At 41.1% G+C, this 13,646-nt stretch overlaps 1 protein-coding gene across 1 annotated transcript in view; it reads left to right on the forward strand.

The window, feature by feature from the left end:
* ABCC4 (ATP binding cassette subfamily C member 4 (PEL blood group)) overlaps positions 1-13,646 on the forward strand; it is a gene marked incomplete at its 5' end in the record, with an annotated part of 504,496 nt that overhangs the window by 321,670 nt on the left and 169,180 nt on the right. The window lies entirely within an intron of this gene.

Here is a 13,646-nt window from a genome sequence, read left to right on the forward strand (position 1 = left end):
CAAGACTTTAGTAATGAAAACGGTATTATAAGTAGTAATCAGCATGGATTCATGAAAAATCGTTCATGCCAAACCAATCTATTAACCTTCTACGATGAAGTGAGCTGCCACTTAGATAAAGGTAAGCCTGTGGATGTGGTGTATCTGGACTTTGCAAAGGCCTTTGACACCGTTCCCCACAAACGCTTACTGTACAAACTAAGGAAGGTAGGTATGGACCATAAGGTGAGTACCTGGATAGAGAACTGGCTCCAGGGGAGAGTACAGAGGGTGGTGATTAATGGGGAGTACTCGGATTGGGCGGGTGTGGAAAGTGGGGTCCCCCAGGGTTCTGTCCTGGGACCAATCCTGTTTAATTTTTTCATAAATGATCTAGAGGAGGGGATATCTAGTACAATCTCAGTATTTGCAGATGATACTAAATTAGGCATGCCAATATCTTCTATGCAGGATGTGGAAATCTTGCAAGCAGACCTGAACAAAATAACGGGGTGGGCAACTACATGGCAGATGAGATTTAATGTAGAAAAATGTAAAGTAATGCACTTGGGGGCCAGAAACCAGAAAGCAAGCTACTCACTAGGGGGGGAACCTCTGGGTGAGTCTAGGATGGAAAGGGACCTGGGGGTACTGGTAGACAACAGGCTTGGAAGTGGCATGCAATGCCAAGCCGCTGCAAGCAAAGCCAACAGAATACTGGGTTGTATAAAAAAGGGGATTCACTCCAGAAATAAAGAGATTATTCTTCCACTCTACAAGACTCTGGTCCGGCCACATCTGGAGTATGCTGTCCAGTTCTGGGCACCGGTCCTCAGGAAGGATGTGCTGGAACTGGAGAAAGTCCAGAGAAGGGCAACAAAAATAATTAGGGGAATGGAGGACATCGGCTATGAGGAAAGACTACAAGCACTGAACCTATTCTCTCTGGAGAAGAGACGCTTGAGGGGGGATATGATATCAATGTACAAATACTGTACTGGCGACCCGAGCATAAGGAACAAACTATTTAGAGTAAGGGAATACAATAAGACACGTGGCCACTCACTAAAACTAGAGGAAAGGCGGTTTAACCTTAAAGTGCGTAAGGGGTTCTTCACTGAAAGAGCGGTAAGGATGTGGAATTCTCTTCCGCAAGCAGTCGTATCAGCGGGGAGCATTGATAGTTTCAAAAAACTATTGGATGGACACCTTAAAGACCACAACATACAGGGGTATACAATGTACGGTTAAAAGCAAACACACACACATAGGTTGAACTGGATGGACTTGTGTCTTTTTTCAGCCTCACTAACTATGTAACTATGTAACTTTGCGCTATAAACAAAAAAAAGAGCGACAATTTTGCAAAAATAACAATATTTTTCACATTTTTTTATATGAAATTCTCCCCAAAAAATGTAAAAATCAACATTTTTTAACATTTTAGGCCAATTTGTTTTCTGCTACATATGTTTGGTAAAAAAAAAATCGCAATCAGCGTATTTTGATTGGTTTGCGCAAAAGTTATTGCGTTTACTAACTAAGGGAAAGATTTTTGTCATTTTTATTGTTTTTTTTTTTTTTTTAACGAGTAACGGCGATCTGCGATTTTTTTTTTTGCGGGACTGCGACATTGCGGCGGACAGATAGGACCCTTGACTGACATTTTTGACACTTTTGGGGGTACCAGTGACATTACTACAGTAATCAGTGCTATACATATGCACTGTTACTGTAAAAATGACACTGACAGCGAAAGGGTTAACTTTATTGGAGAAGGAGGGGTTAAGTGTTTCCCTAGGGGCGTGCTTCTAACTGTTATGGGATGTGGCTGTTTGTGTAACTACAGAGATATACGATCCTGCATAGCAGGACTGTATGATCTCTGCACTTACACAAGGGAGAATGACAGGCGGCTTTGTTTACATTAGCCGCCTGCCTTTCTCCCTCTGTAACGGACGATCGCGAGTGACCGGCGGACATCGGGTGCGCCGGTCACACGCTCGGGGATCACAGTGAGCGAGTGGGGGCGGGAGCGCGCCTCCGGCGGCGCGCGCTTGCCCCCTATTGGCTTGCAGGCGAGTGACGTACCCATAGGTCACTTTGCCTGCACAGGGCTGACCGCCGCAGTATATGTACTTGCGGCGGTCGGCAAGCGGTTAATAAATGTGTCTTTAGTCTTAAAGTGTATGTCTCAGCCAAAAGTTCTGGGTATAGTAAGGAAAGGATTAAAACCTCTGCTGGATGTTCACTTCTTGTCCCAGCGACAATGATTTTACCAGATGGGAAGTGAGGGAACATCTCTAACATCAGCAATGACACAAATTATTTTTTTTATGTATTGAAGAGTAGTGGAAGGCTATAGCCTCTGTCAACCATTTGTTTTCTGTGTCCCGGTTGTAGTTTTTGTTTCCTCGCTTCCCCTTTGATAAAACTGCTATCACCATGACAGCAAGTGAGTGGAAATCTCTCTAACAAAGCCCTAGATCGCAGTAAAAACAGACAGGGGTTAGGATCCTACCACACTCCACTCTATCCAAAAAATGGCTGGAGTAACATTGTAATAAATTAGAGCAATATCTGAAATTTGGTAAATTGTTATACCCTCTTTAAAAGTTTAGCACTGGAAATCCCTTCCCTGTGTGCAGGTGGAAGAGAAAGGTAGGCATTTTGGTGGATGCACGGGAGGGGAGGCCTCCGGTTATGTTCATTACTGCAAAAAAACAAATACATGCATGTTTCAAATCTGTATTTAGTGTTACTAAACCCATGAATGTAACCATAATGCATCCTCACCCCTGCGTCATGCATTATGTCATGTGATATATAGAAGTGTCTGGCCAAGTGCTAATTATTCCTGTAGGACAGGGTTTCTCAACTAGGGTTGCTAGGGGTTCCTTGAGCAATAGGCAATTTCTGCCTTTCAGATAAGTTTCCAATGACACCATTGTTCCTTTTAGCTATCTGTAAGGGGGTAATTCTTCCCAATGATGACAAGAGTAAGGAGCATTCTTCCCACTGACTGTCACACTAATGTGTCATGTGTTGTAGATCTTTCATTTTTAGTAGGGGTTCCTCGAGACCAGAAATTCATTTCAAGGTCTCCTCTGTGTTGAAAAGGTTGAGAAAGGCTGCTGTAGGAGGAGATTTCACTCTCCTCTGACGTGTCTTCTGTCACTGACTGACCCTCTGTCCAGCCAGCGCTGATTGATGCTGTGCCGATCAAATGACCAGTTTAAAAAAAAAAACTCAAACAGGAAATGTTCTCTCCAGCACTAGAGACCAAACTGAGCATGTGCAGCCTGACTCCACACACTGGGTCTCATCCGGACTTGTCCAGGGGTACAGTGCAGGAGGAGGAGGATCTGTGCATACAGGATCAAACAGCCTTTTTACACACTGCAGAGGATTAACCCCTTAATTTCCACAGCGAGGAGAACAAGCATGCTTTATTGCATATACACACTGATTTTACTGATGTTGGTTTAGTAACACTTTAATTGTTTGACTGGAGTTCTTCTTAGATATAGTAATTGCTTGGTGTCACTGCTGTGTTTAGCAACAAACCTGCTATAAAAGTGCCAGTGTGACTTGTGGTTTCTAGATAGGAGTAATTGCTTAAGGGTTGATATTACATCTCAATGTAGACTGTAGAAGTTACATATCTTTTCTCTCATTTTATCACTTTGCTTTCTACTGGATTGCCTTGCAGCAGTCTGGCAAGTAAAGAGATGCATTGTGAAATGTCAGAGCCTTGTAGAAACAATCCGCTCTCACGGAACGATTACAAAGATTAAGCAAATTTGAAATGTGTGTTGGCTTTGCATAGCCTGTGTTTACTGCACCTTTCCTGAACAAAACCAGGAGTGGTCATGTGTTAAGAAAGAAGAGATTAGCAATAATAAAGTAAAATAATGATGTCTTAATAGGAATAAAAGAAAAAACTGTAGCTTGAGATAATAATCTCCAAAGACACAAAAGATTTATGTGCCAAAAAGATTGTAAGAGATCAAAGGTATTAGAATGTAAAGCTATTGGCTGCCGCTCCAGTTCTAGCTTTTATGCATACAACATAAGTATCATTAACCTGTACAACTAGATTTATAACAATCATAATGTAAATATGGGAGCTCTATAGGCTTGTAAACACAGCTTTTCATCATGACTGCTGTTAACCCCTTGGTCTTGCCTGTGGCAAAGGCTGTACTCCACCATCAAGTTGGATCGCTGTGGCAGCTGAAGGGTAGCAGCTAGTATACATAGGGTTGGGCTGTGTGCGTGCAGTAAATCCACCGCTAATTACGTCTTCTAAGGAGTGATAGGTTTCAAAGGTGTTATGCTTTAAGAACTAAATAGGTGGAGAGGATGTTCATTTATTACACTTGCAATTTAGTAAAGCTCATAAATCACATAACACAGCACCAATGCCTTTGTCTTCTCACGCTTCTTGTTCACTTTAGTTTAGTGGGCTGTGGAACATGTCCCTGAGTATTGTATACATATAGTTGAACATACATTACCAGTATAAACTTTTTTTGTAACTGTTGATTCATAAGGTACATAATAAATTTTTTTTTTTTGGATTAAAGCTGGCCATACATCAAAATCCAGCTGGTTCTACAGGAACCGGCCGAAATTTGATCCATGTTTAGCTGTCCTATTCATTAAAAGTCGATTGATAGAACAGGCTTTTCAATATATTTTCATTTGATCAGCGGAAGAGTCCCGCTGTCGAAGTAAAATAACAAAGCTGGGAGGATTTCCCCATCTCAAAATGTTTTAATGGGGAAATCGGTGTATTTTAATTTTTTTCTTTCAACCGACTGGCTGAACGAAAACACATGTATGGCTATCTTAAGAGTTGTATGTACTTTACTTTGTCAATAATTGGGATGGAAAGTATGATTGCGCACAACATCGACATCAGCATGGAGATGCATATATAGACACATTTAGTTAAAAGATCTGCTTCTACAGGTCCATCCATGTCAAACCTTCAGTCTGCAGGTTAATTTAGTCACAGATAAAATGTGTGTATGTACTAGTAAAATAGATTTTACCAGTTAACCCAGGATTTATGTAATGAAGGGGATGGGGGCATAGAATGTTTAATTCATAGCAAAATATTTCTTATTGGCATGGCCATATTAAAGTAATTCTAAAGACTAAAGGATTTTGTACCCTTAGGCCTCTTGCACACGATACTCCTGTTTGAGCATCTCCTTTTGGCCTCTTGCACACAATACTCCTGTTTGAGCATCTACTTTTTCCAGACCTTTTTTTTGTATGTATTTGCGAGTATTCATGAGTATTTTTGAGTATTTGCATGCATTGAGGCTTACTGACCAAAAATGCAGATTTTTCTATTTTGTTCTTACTGAAGAATACACAGCGCTTGTTTACGCGCCTGTGTGCATAGGCACATTACAATTAATGGGCTGTATTTTAGCTCAAAAAGCTGTACTGAGCATTTTCAAGCCGTGAGATGCTCAAACAGGAGTATCGTGTGCAAGAGGCCTAATTAGTTCTATTAGGGGTATTAATGTGATTGTAAAGGTAATTTTATTTTATTTTATTTTTTTTAATAACAAACATGTCTATACATGCAATTGCACAGACTGGCATTCCTGGCCCCTCCCCCCTGCCCAGTGCCCCATGGGAAGCCTCTTCCCATGGGGGCAATTGTGCGTGCTCGCAACCAAGCCCCACTGCTGCATCCATTGACACAGACAGCTGGACTCGGCCCCCCCCCCCCCCCAAATCACTGGCTTTGATTGCCAAAGGCTCTGGTACCCCAGCAAAGCTAGCGAGATCTGGAATTGAGGGGAGAGAAGAGCAACAGATATGCACGGCGCTGAATCGAATGAGGGTTTAGGTAAGTAAAAAGGGGGGGGGGGGATACTGACACTTAAACATTTTTTTACCTTAATGCAATGAATGCATTAAGGTAAAAAAATGTTTAGGCTTTACAACCACTTTCATTTTTTATTTTTTTTTTATTTCTGTCCGGAGTCTAGCTTACAGGCTTTTGAAGTATCCATTGTGCCTTACTAGAAATGTTTAGGGCCTATTCACACCATATGCATTGGACAGCCTTGCCCAATACATAGACAAGGTAATAGGCCTGTGCTGCAGTGTTGTGCGCTGAAAAAAAAAATAGAACACGCACTACTTTTTTCTAGCTCAACATGTTGAGACATAATACACTTTGTGACATTTTAATACATTTAGAAAAGAAAAAGTAAACTGCAATGCGTCATTTATGATGGCAACTCTCCCTTCACAGCTCATACAAGTGGTATAACACTCTTATGCCTCTTACACACGATCAGATAATTGGGCAACTTATCGTTTGCATTTTGTTGCAGGATACTAGTATCGAATTCAACAATGCTTATTAAACGTATGATTTTTTTTTTTAATATGATTTTGGAAAAGCTTCCAAAAACAATGGCAGCCAGGCTTTTTCCTGAGTTATTTTCATGTTTATGCTCATGCGTGGTATTTGTCTATTGATTTTTAGTGGACACATACTGTACTGATTTCACAATTGTCATTCGCTAGGCTATCGTACAACAAAAGTTTTCGTGTTTGACCCTTCGGATATGGTTGGACGAAATGTCGGGATTGGCTGTCGAAAGCTGTGTACTAACGATTAGATTATCGTGCGATCAATTCGAAAGCATTTTTTTTTTTGTACAATGGTCTGATTGTGTGTATGAGGCATTAGCCTTTAATTAAAGTGATTGTAAACCTCAAACATGAAATATGCTACGAAGCATATGCTTCTACAGTGTGTATTTGTCTCAATTAAGAGCACCAAGTGTCACTTTTGTCTGCTGCTTTTTTTTCTTCTATCAGCATGAATCACTTCTCACAAGTTTTCCTGACAACAAGAGAAAAATGGTGACAGGGAGGGGATCTCTAGCAGATTGACAGCCACAGCTCTGTTCCTGTGTGGAGGGGGGTGTGTCCCTTCCCTCCAATAAGCTATCAGACCTCTCCCCACTAAGCTCTGCAGAGTGTAATTTTAGCTCTCTGCCCCTTATTTCTGAACTCTCAGACAAGCTTTGTTTCAGCACTTCGAACGGATGAAGAGAAGAGTGCAGATAGACAGGTACAACTTATGTAGGAGGATTTGTTTTATGTCTTCGCATCAACTGAGGCTACTCACTTCACTGGGTACAGTACATTCAATATATTGGATATTTTTTAACTGTCAAAGTAGAAAAATATTGTTATTTTTTCAAAATTGTCCCATTTTTTAATTAATATCAAAAAATAAAAATCACACAGGTGATCAAATACCACCAAAAGAAAGCTCTGTTTGTTGGGAAAAAAAGGACGTAAATTTAGTTTGGGTACGGCGTTGCATGACCGCGCAATTGTCAGTTAAAGTCGCACAGTGCCGAATCGCAAAAAGTGGCCTGGACGTAAGACAGCAAAATCCTCCGGTGGTAAAGTGGTTAAAGTGTTACTAAACCCACAAAAGTAACCTCAGTCTGTATATGCAGTAAAGCATGCTTCTTATACTCACTGTGGAACTTAAGGGGTTAATCCTGCACATTATGTAAAAAGACTGTTTGATCATGTCTTCTCTGATCCTCCCCTTCTTCCTCAGTCCCCACCCCATCTCCTTGTTGAACAGAGCCTTGGGGGGCAAGCTGCACATGCTCAGTTTGGTGTGTATTGCTAGAGTTTTTTTTTTTTTTCTTGAGAGAGTGCATGTGATTAGCACAGGGCCAATCAGCACTGTCCAAAGGTTCAGGGGGTCCTGCAGCCTCATAGGACAATCAGGGGAGAATGAAAACTCCTGCTACAAGCTTTAACCAGACACTGATAGAAGTCACAAGACTGCTATATACTGCTGATGAGAAAAGTTATTTGGCAGTTTATATTTACTAAAATACTTGCATTTCCATGTTCTGTGTACTGTAGGAGACCAGATATAGTGAATGCAGGGTCCTGGGTTTAGTAACACTTTAATGCCATGGAAGTCATCCCACGGCTGTCTACATATCAGCTAACCACTTCCCCCAAACCGATGTACCTGTACGTCAGTTTTTTATAGCCAGCGGTCGGATTTCAGGAGATAACAGCCAATGCGGCTCAGTAGCTGCTCAGCCGTTATCCCAGCAAGCGGGAGGGGCAATACCCCCCCCCTCCCCAGCCGCCTTCTGTGCCTCTGCCCGGGTCTCCTGTCCCACCGGGAGACTCGTGCACATCCAGCAAGCACATCCACCAGCTGGTTGGAGTCCCAAACAAAGCCGGATTTGGCTTTGATCAGGTCTCCGATGTAGTAACCCAGAAGCGACGTCACTTCCGGGTTACTCTGCTGCTAACGGTGACGATTTTTAAAAAACTGTCAGTATTCAAAAATGCGGATTTCGGCATTTTGAATACTTTGAAGTGCAGTGGAGGGGTCTAGGGTCTTTTAGACCCCTGATCCCTCCATAAAGAGTACCTGTCACTGCCTATTACTGTCACAAGGGATGTTTACATTCCTTGTGACAGCAGTAAAAGTGATACATTTTTTTTTTTTTTTTAAACGGTGCATAAAATATAAAACTTAATAGGAAATTTTTTTTTTAAAGCGCCCCCGTCGCCATGAGCATGAAAGAAAACACATATGTAAGTCGCCCCCGCAAATAAAAACTGTGTTCCAACCACACATGAGGTATCGCCGCGATTGCCAGAGCAAGATAAATAATTCTAGAAAAAGACCTCCTCTGTAACTCTTAACTGGTACCTGTTAAAAATTTTTTAAAGCGTCGCCTATAGAGATTTTTAAGTACTGTAGTTTGTCGCTATTCCACGAGTGTGCGCAATTTTAAACCGTAACATGTTGGGTATCCATTTACTTGGCGTGACATCATCTTTCACAATATACAAAAAAATTGGCCTAACTTTTCTGTTTATTTTTTTTTAAATGCAGTGAAGTGTATTTTTCCCAAAAAATTGTGTTTGAAAGACCACTGCGCAAATACCGCGTGACAAAAAATATGGCAACTACCGCCATTTTATTCTCCAGAGTCTTTGCTAAAAAAATATATGTAATGTTTGGGAGTTTGAAGTCATTTTCTAGCAAAACATACTAATTTAACTTGTAAACAACAAGTGTCAGAAATAGGCCTGTTAAAAACACTCCCATAATTACAGCATTTGGCCCCTTTCAGTCACGTCAAAATGTATCCGTTTTTCATCCGTTTTTTCATCCGTTTTTTTACATCCACTACCAATGCAAAAACGGATGAAGAGCTATTGACAGCGCCCCAGTAGGAGGGCGAAATGCCGCTTCTAGCAAGGCAGAGAGCGTGTGACGTCATATCCTGCTACTTCCAGTCGGTGGAATGCACGCTGCGGGAGCAGCATCCACCGGACCGGACAGTCTGTTGTTTTACCCTGTTTGTAAGGGTAATCTTTTACTTGGACAATAAACTTTATAAAGCGTATTTCAACATGGCAAGCATTATTTTCTTTTCTCAATGAGGGGCATACAGCCAGCAATACTTTTCCAGCAACCCTGCAGAGACATTTGAACAGCGTGGGATCTTCATCATCAGAGCTTAAAGGGCACTATATCTGTGTTTAAGGCTTATATACGCGGTGTTCCGGTGAGTGGGGAGCACCAGCACTTTGAGTGGATTGAGCACTGAAGCGCTTTTAAACAGCCACCTTATGAACTGTGCACAAATAACTAAAGGACATTTATTTTGATACATGCATTGTGATATTTATTTATTTTATGATTACTCACGTATATGTTGGCACGATCATTCACTTTATTTATTTATTTATTCATTGATGTTAGTTTATTTAAGATCCATAAGCACTAGTGCTTCGTACACACGCAACGATTATCGGCCGACCGATCGTCCGATTTTTGTCCAGAGTGGTGTTTTGTTGGTTGGAATGTGCCTAGACTGCACACGAATTTTCTCGGCCAACAAAAATCTACTTCAGAAGTGATGTCATGTGCTGGTTTACTTTCCGTGTGTTTTTTCTTCTCTGAGCATGCCCAGTCTTGCTCATCAGATTTTTGTCTGCCAAAATCTGTACTGACTGACGGAAATTCGGCCGTTGTGTTGACGGCCAACAAAAATTTTATTGCCTGCACACCAGATTTTTTTCGGCTGAAAAGTCGGAGTCGGTTGTCAGAAGCATCATACTAACAAGCCGAATATCGGCCGATCGGACGTTGGCCGCAAATTCCTTGCCAATAATCGATGCGTGTGTACGAGGCATTAGACCCATTTCTTTACATTTAAAAAGGACCTGTGCAGTTTATCTAGTTTAATGGGCTTTGGTTATTCTTCTTAGGCTGGCCAATTCTCTTGTACAATTTTCTGTTCGATTTACGAAAAACCATATAATATGAGGTTAAAACTAAACAACACTTTCAATTGTATCCAATTAGGCAGTCCTTTGTACTACATAGTTGAAGGTAAATTTAAAGAAAATTGTACAGAAAATTGTATAATGTATTGCCAGCCTTGGTTAAATTCTCATATAACTTTGTTTTTAAGCATTATCAGAGCTAAAGAAATCTGAGGTTTAAATTGTTACTGAGGAAGATACATTGTAAATTCCACTGGATCTGTACATAAAAGCACCTTAACCAGGTGATAGCTTTCATAGTCTAACTTACACCAGTGTAATGTCAGATGTAAACAAACAGGCTTTTTTGCAAGCTGTATACCTTTAACTGGTTAGAATTTTTATGGGCTATAATTATAAGTGTTTGTAATCATCTCTTAACGCCCTAAACACTTAATACAACTTTGTGTAAATGTTCATAAAAAAGGATTTGCTGTCAGCTCCCTCAACAAACCTCCTTCCAATTACTTTTATAGTTTTTTAGATGACACCGTTAAAAAATTGGTTGATCTTTAGATATGAAAGGTTGACATAGTACGAGACAACTAATGTAAAAACTAACGTATAGGTTTTGCAACTAGAGAAGATACTTTCACAAAAATATTAAATATAGCTATGCATGCAAATTTTTTGGCAGCATTGAAAATATGCTTTAATTCCGGATATTGGCGCTCACCTGGTATTTTTACAACCAAGTCAAGTAACATGCTGTATCAGCTATCATTGTAGATCTGCATTTCAACAAGGGCAATATCAATTATGATAAAGATCTTTTGACACTTGTTTTGTTTGCAGGTGTCTTTTATAAGACGACCTCTAATCCCTTCAGGAAGAAATAGTTTCTCTCTTTTAAAGAGTATTAAGTAAATATAAAGGCTCTGATCCTTGCCATTGTTGCTGATTCTTTGAGGGATATTTCCCAACATTCATTGTTTAAATGGTTGTCAGGAGGAATCAAGTGAAACTTGATAAACAATGCAGTGACTGGTTCATCTCATTCTTTGTACTTGAGCATTTCTTGAGAGGATTTGCATTGAAGAAGTGTTTTTGGTGGAGGTACATTTAGGGTCACTTTCAGCCTTTAGAAACCTCCCTGTTTTGGCTAAGCTTTTTTCTTCTTTTTCACCCTAGTACAACTTATATCTAGGATTCAGGTACTTAGAAATGGCTTTGTGCTCTGTATACCCAGTATACCTAAAAGGATTTGCTATCCTTTCTAAATCATTTTTTTTATGTACAAACCCAATTCCAAAAAAAAGGTTGGGGCGTTGTATAAAATCTACATAAAAACAAAAATACCCAATCAACCGAATGTTACTAACCTGCAAAATGTTCTTCCAGCTATTTTTTGTTTGTACCACTTAGCCAGCTTTTGTCGCCCGGTCCCAAGTTTTTTGAGACGTATTGCTGCCATCAGTTTCAAGATTGCCTTTTTTTCTTTTAATGAATTAAAAATTTAAATTGAATTTTCTCAGTTTAAACATTTGATATGTTTTCTATTTTCTATTGTGAATAAAATATGGGTTTATGAGATTTGAAAATCATTGCATTTTTAAGCAGATCTTACACACTCTCCCAACTTTTTTGGAATCAGAGTTGTAAAAAAAAAAAATAATAATAATTTATAAATGAATCCTTTAACAAAAAAAAGGGAAGAGTGTAGGTAGATCTGGATTTTTAGTACTAGAGCCTGTAGCCACACAACCTGTGGTGCAGAAAGGGCTCTCCTTCCCTGCAAGCATCACCTCCTTTAGCAGAGAACTTTTTTTTTTTATAGTCCTTATTAGGGATGTGTGAACTGTTCAGGTAGAGCATGAGTTCGGGCCAAACATTTGCCTGTTCAGCCATTCGCTGAACACCTGAATTTGCAGGGTATTCGCTGAGACGAACACCATGCAATGCACTGAGCGCTTTGCCCAATCAGGACCCAGTGTAAGCTGGTTAAAGAGGTTGTAAACTCGTTTGAAAGTTTTTTTTTTTTTTACAACCTGCAAGAGAAAGGCATAATGAGCTAGTATGCATCGCATACTAGCTCATTATGAAATACTTACCTTAGAACGAGCCCCCGCCGTGCCGCTCACTCACCTGTATGACGGGCGACATGTTCAGTCGCCCATCTTCCGGGATCGCGGGAGCCGACAGTCACGGCACGGGACTCTGAAGGAACGGCACGAGCGGCCGGTCCTTCAGAGCGCATGCGCCAGTGACATCACTGGCTGCATGTAAGGTAAATATCTCCTAAACGGTACATGTTTAGGAGATATTTACAGTACCTATAGGTAAGCCTTAATATAGGCTTACCTATAGGTGCAACTTGCCGAGGAGGGTTTACTTCCTCTTTAAGGCGCGGGACCGGAAAGCAGGCCGCAGCGTCCTTAACAACCGATGATTCATCAGCTGTCAATGGGTTTCCACACTGACAGCGGAGTTGGAAAAAAAAAAGGCGCAGGGTCCTCCCCAAAATCCACACCAGACTTATCTGGGCATGCAGCGCGGCAGATCAGAAAAGGGGGGGGGGCGAGCAAGCGCCTCCCCCTCCTGAACCATACCAGGCCACATGCCCTCAACATAGAGGGGGATAAGGGCTTCATCCCCACAACTGTGGTCAGTGGTTGTGGGGGTCTGCAGACGGGGGCCACCAGATCTCACCCCCCCCCCCATGTGAATGAGTATTGGCTACATCGTACCCCTACCCATTCCCCAAAAAAGTGTACAAAAACTAAAAAAACAAAAGCTTTTGACAAATCCTTTATTTAAAAAAAAAATAGAGTCCATCAATGTAAATCCATCGTCGATCACGCAGCGTGCCGGACTGCCGACATAGAAAAAAAAATGCTCCGCCTTTTGGGACGGCCTCCCGCCGAATGCCTCCTCTGCACTTTGATAGTTCTTATATAGGTAAGGGACGGGGCCACATGGCAAAGTCACCCGGTGGTCCTGCCCCCTTGTGACATCACAGGCCCAGCATACACCAGTCTGTGACATCAGAAGGGGGCGGTACCAACGGGTGACATAGCATCTTTTTTTTTTCTGGTCAGCAGGCTGCGTGATCGACAATAGATTTACATCGAGGGACACTATTTTTTAATAAAGTATTTGTCAAAAGCTTGTCTCTTGTTTTTATTACTTTATGTATACTTTTTTGGTGAATGGATAGGAGTACAATGTACCCTATACTCATTCACATAGGGGGGCGGGATCTGGGGGCCCCCTTGTTAAAAAGGGCTTCCAGATTCTGATAACCCCCCTGCCTCCAGACCCCCACAATAACTGTCCATGGTTGTGGGGAT

Source organism: Pelophylax lessonae (assembly GCF_965119305.1).
Source record: "Pelophylax lessonae genome assembly, chromosome: 2".
NCBI classification, from domain to species: domain Eukaryota; kingdom Metazoa; phylum Chordata; class Amphibia; order Anura; family Ranidae; genus Pelophylax; species Pelophylax lessonae.